Consider the following 5,720-nt stretch of genomic DNA (forward strand, 5'->3'; position numbering starts at 1 on the left):
ATTCTGGTAGAACTGAGGTCTGGTCTCCCAGGTTTTATGAGATTCTGAGACAACTGCCACATCATAAGGACAGACAGCGGGACACTGCCTCCTGGCTCTTTGTAAAAGTCAGCAGGTTCATCTTGGAAGTTGTCGGTGTTGAGTTGACTGGAATTATCTAGGGAAACTCAGATTTTAGGTCCTATGTGTCTGAGACAATACATTTCTGTGACAAAAAAAAAATAAAAAATAAAAAGCCAATAAAAACAGTTTTCTGGGTCGTAAGAATACTCCCACTGACTCATGGCTAAATCTGGCAGAGAAAGTAAGTTTACTGTACTGTGCTTGTGTGTTATCCATCCACATTAATAAGCAGAGCTCACTGTCAGTATTTGTGGGACCACTGAAGGAAAAAAGTCCTTGCTTCGTGCTAAATGCATGGAATATTCAGTAAAATCTGGGAAGTTTTATTTGCTCTCACTCATCTTCCAGACTTGTCTGAACATAAGGTGTGCCAAAGACTGAGTACTATGTATTTTATTTTATTTTATTTTATTTTATTTTATTTTATTTTATTTTATTTTATTTTATTTTATTTTATTTTATTTTATTTTATTTTATTTTATTTATTTTGGAAACGGTGTGAGTTTGAAAGGACCATACAGCAATTAAGAACTTTAGATGTTGTTTCTGTGGAGTCAGTAGTCAAACTTCACCTACAGACTTGGACCGTGCCTTGGTGAAAATACTGAAAAGCATTGTCCAGAGATCTGCCACTGAACCCCACACTAGTCCTTTTATATATGCAAGGAATGCTGTACCCTTTGCATCTGAAGAATATATTGCATGGCAGATGCGAGGTTAAAGCACAAAGTGCAGAGAGCATACAGCCTCATATACACTTTCCATGGTTACCCTCCTGTTTTCCTTCCTAGCTGAGCATGCCCAGCTGCCTTATGTCAGTGCTGTTGCAGCGTTCAACTCTGCTAAACGAGGTAATAGAACACATTTCACAATTCAAGGTGAATTTCAGGGTTTTGATGTCTCTGAATACTTACCTGCACAATGGTTAATCCCCGCAGTCAAAGTAATCCATCTGTCTTTCACTTCAAGCAGAAAAATGAGATGGTTCCCTGAACCTACAGGTGCACCAGGCCCTTTTGCCCAGTCGGCACCTCCGTATCCATCACATGCGTTATGTTCCTGCTACACCAACCATGTCCCAGCTCTTTCTTTCAGCCCACCCATAAATTACTAATTTTTTCTTTGCAGTCTGTGAGTGGAAATCTCATACAGAGGCCATGTTTCAGCATCCTGTATGAATTATATGTCACTCTAATAGATATTAGTTGCTGGGACCCCTTTGGGTAATTTATTTCTTGGGGGACAAACTTCACAAAAATCAGGTCTGATTCTTCCAGCTGAAACTGAGGCCTTGGCTTTGCATCCGCCATGTGTAGTTGGACATTAGACAACAACTGTAGAGCACTTTAAGCATGTGTTCAGATGTAAAAGTGATGGATTCACATTGAGAAAAATAGAAGGTAGATGCTCTATTTCTGCTGTGACATTTCTAAAGAGGTAATTCTGTGCCACAAAGGGAAATTGTACCTGATTTTAGCTATGAACTATGCCATTGTGCGTAACAGAACAGTCAACCTCTCTATTCAGGTCTCATATTAGAAAAAGTTACATGTGAACATTTGAAAAGAAACATTGATTTGATTGTCCCCATTTTCTACTTTGCACCTGTAGCTCCTACAGCTCTTTAATTTTTTGTTATGCAGTTAAAAAGAAGAAACATCATCAGTTTCCTTGTCATATCATTTTTCCTTTTTTGCTGCTTTGTGCAAAGCCTTTTTGATTTAGCAACATTTGTCTGTACACTTCCATGTTATTTCTTCAGAATCGCTCCCTGTAGTGTGAATAAATGTTATTTGTGTCAGCAGCTAATCTTACTGTAAAGCCCATATTGTTATTAATATGTTTATTCGATACTGTTTATTCAGGCCTGAATTTACGTATCTCCAAGTGCTTTATACGTGCTCAGGGTCCATCAATTCTAACCCTCAGCTGGGATTAGAAGGATGAAGGATTACATGTGCCAAACATCTGTCGCTGCAGCGCTGCAGGAGCTGCATGTCTGTGGACAGAGAGGGCCAGAGCCTGGCTTAGCAGCTGAAGCACAGATCAGTTCTTCTTCTCGCTGTGCTTGATTACATTTCCAGGGCTGCTCTACACATTTACACTTCTTTTCCATGCTGGAAAATATCACAAGTGTTTGTGTTCGGCACTGCTGTAGTCAGTGATAACCCTTCCTACAGTGCCTCCAGACATTGTTTAAATAGGTAAAAATGCACAAAAAGTGATCTTAATTTGAGTGTCAGTGCTAATGGTTTGAGGAAAAAGTAACTTTGAGTAATTATGTTAATTTATTTCTAATATCATCTAGGCTTAGAAAAGCATTTAATCCCCAGAGAATCATTACTTCATGCCCCAGGGTGCAATTTCATAAAATTCAAATACAGCTTTAAAAAAAAAAAAAAAAAAAAGAGTGATATTTTGATATTTCAAAGAGCTCGGCATTGAGTTCGGACAGCCCAGCTTGCAAGTTCGGATGTAGCCACTGAGCTACTCGCAAACCTCACTTGCTGTTACCCCTTGTGTTGTGGTGCAGCCCGAACGTTTGTGGGAGAACAAAGGGAAGTTTTCCCTATGCAAACCTTCTTTCAAACTTCAAGTTAAGTAGCGTAATCTAAACTGTACTCTTGATATGAGTTCCCCATCAGATCTAAGACTGGATGAGTTTGTGTCGTTCTTTTCTTGATCTCTGTCAGGCAAGCCTGAGACCTTGGAGCGACAATATCCTCAGTTGTCAGCTCGGGATGCTGGAACTGGCAGCAGGGGACTGTGAGCAGCGTTTGCTGCTGCTGGGGTGGAAGGTGGTAGAAACAGCTCGTCTTCTAGGCATTTCCACCATTTGCCGAAATGCTTCGTTAGGAAAACTCATGACAAGCAGTGCTCCTGCTTCTAGATCGTATGTGTGAATCAATGCAAATGTAATTTAGAACAAGACAATTTTTTTCCTCATCATGCTATTAGTATTATTTTTACAAATTTCTTCTCTCTTTTTTTTTTTTTAAATCATCACTGAAGTCAAAGGTATTCATGTATGTAGTATGTGGCAGAATTTAGCTAGTTTTCTATATTGCGATTTTAATATTACCTAGTTTTTACTATTACATAATGGCTTTATGTCTGAAGCCACACCCGTTGGATGCTTCAGCTCCAGGCGTCTCAAAATGAGCACCTGAAGGTAAAGAGTTTTTCAAAGTCTGTTTTGAATATGTTTGTTCTATGAATATCATGAAGCCTATCCGAGGCAATAAATAACAGCATACACGTCTTCTAAACTAGAATATAATTTGACAAAAAATAGACGCCTAAAACCTTTTCCCCCCAGGAGCCTTTAGTCCCTCCTTGTTTTAAGCCAGCCTCATGCTTATGTAGGTTCCTGTGTTACTTAAGCACTAGTTCATCAGCAGGTTTCTTCCTTCTACGCCCTTCTCTTTCCTTTCGGTTGTCTCCTGGCTGTCACTGGCAGGGCTGTTCTTTGAAACTTTTTGATTGGTGCATAATTAAGGAGGTATATGGGACAATAACCTCCTATTTTAAAAAGCCATAAAGATTTAATGAGAACATGGCTTCAGGGCCTTCCTCAATGAGTAAAAAGAAAAAAAAAAAAAAAAAAAGGAAGGCACAAGTCTTCCTAGTTCCTAGAGCAGCATGCCGTAGTACAATGAAATATTTCCAGACTGTTGTGGAAATGAAATGCTAGCTTATTAGAAGAGGCAGCTAACAACAGGAAGAGAAAAGGACTTAAACGATCAGAAGAAATGAGTGTGCTTTGCAAGGGAAATGATTCAGGCAAAGTAAGGCTGATATTAGTCAAGTGCCTTTTGCCAATGGGCGAACCTTGACGTGTTAGCTCTGCAGCTTCTTTGTGCGTCACAGCTGGTCTGTGTGGTTTATATTGTCACAACTTGATGGCAGAAGCAGACCTTTCCTTTCTTTGTCTTTTTGTCTGCCTTATGATTTCTAATTTTTCCATTACAGCAACATTTCTCTCTTAATCTTCGCTCTGGAAGTGTTTTCTTTCCTTTGCTTCTTTGTTCCATAGGCTCTGTTCTCGCGTCTCCCTCTCTATAGCTCTTTTAATCTGTTTGAGAGGAAAGCAAACTGATGCATCATCTGAGACTTCTCTCTGTGCTGCTCATCAGACTGACTGCGAGATGAATTCAGAGCAACGGAGGGATGCATACCTTCCACAGGTAAAATGTAAGAACTTCACAACGCTGAAGAAAAAGGTTCCACATTCAAACAATGCCATCTTGTTAGATCTGCTGGTCAGGGGAATGCAATTCCTCAGACCTATTCTTTGGCTGGCCCTTTGCAGCATAAAGTGTCCTTTGTTTTACAGGATCCTGTAATGCAGAAAATTCCCTTTTACAAAGTTCCCCGCAGTAGTGTTCATCCTCACATGGAAATAGTGATGTTTTGCTGAGATGATGTGGAAAGAGGAAGCGGTATTTATAGAGCAGATGCTAGATTATTTGAATGCATTAACATGAAAGAGGGAACATATTTCCAACAACATCATTTGATGTTGATATATTTCTTTCTATTTAACCAGTGTAAAGTACATCTTGAAAGGTGCCACGGATTGGCAGTCCATGGCGGGGGCTGCCTGCCTGACTTTTTGAAGGAAAGCAAGGCTCTTCCTGTGCCCGCATAAGTAGCAGCACAGAGAAAAGATACCAGATAACTACTGTGTGAATCATGATCAGAAGGGAGCCAAAACCTCAGAATAAACGTGGAATCTAAACAGAAACAGATGCTGTCACCTTTTGCCCCAAGGCATATGGCAAGAAAAAATAAATACAATAGCCCTGCATCTTCCAAGCAGGTTGTTATCCAGAAGGAGCGGATGGGGGCTGTACACGGTACTCTTTCATGCTGTTCTTCTTTGTGTTTCCACACACCTAGATGAAACTGCCAGTGGCCGTTAGCTGTCCAAATACAGATGTCTGAATCTAGATTCCTCTGAGGCAACTCGTTTCTGGGCCCTGAAAAGTTCTGAATTTTGGCAATGCTAATCCAGAGCTGCTGTAAGCACTGCAGCCTTTCCATTATCGTTGCTGGCTGTGGAGCTAGGTTCTCTGCTTGTAAGCACAGGAAGCAAGTAACCTGTACTTGTTCTTCCCAGGTTTACCATAAAAACATTCTCACTGTCCCTAATGTCGTGGGAATTAGCATCTCCTCATAGTCTTCTACAGATGTTTCTTCCCAAATGGACTAATGTCCTTTACAATAAGTGGAGCAAGTAATTGCTTTTGGACAAATATAGCCATAGGAGGTTCCAAAGCATTTTAGAGGCTTATGTTTTATGCTGAAGCATGCAGAAGTCTGTATGTTTGTTAACTATACAAAAGATCTGTGTTTTCAGAAGCCTTTCTTGTGCTTCGAAATTTGTGGTTTCTTTTGTGTGGTTTCTTTTCTCTGTTCTGCATATTCCCCATTGGTGGTCATGGTGCTTAAAGTTGTTTGTAGTTTGTTTTTTTACTGTTGTTCTTAAAAGAGTCTGACCCTTGTAATAGCGATAAGTAAGCAGCTAAATTTTACATGGTCCCTTGTCCGTGTAGATGAGCAAATTAATTTATTTGTATATGTGCTTGTATGGA

Source organism: Aythya marila (assembly GCF_965140915.1).
Source record: "Aythya marila genome assembly, chromosome: 12".
Lineage (NCBI taxonomy): Eukaryota > Metazoa > Chordata > Aves > Anseriformes > Anatidae > Aythya > Aythya marila.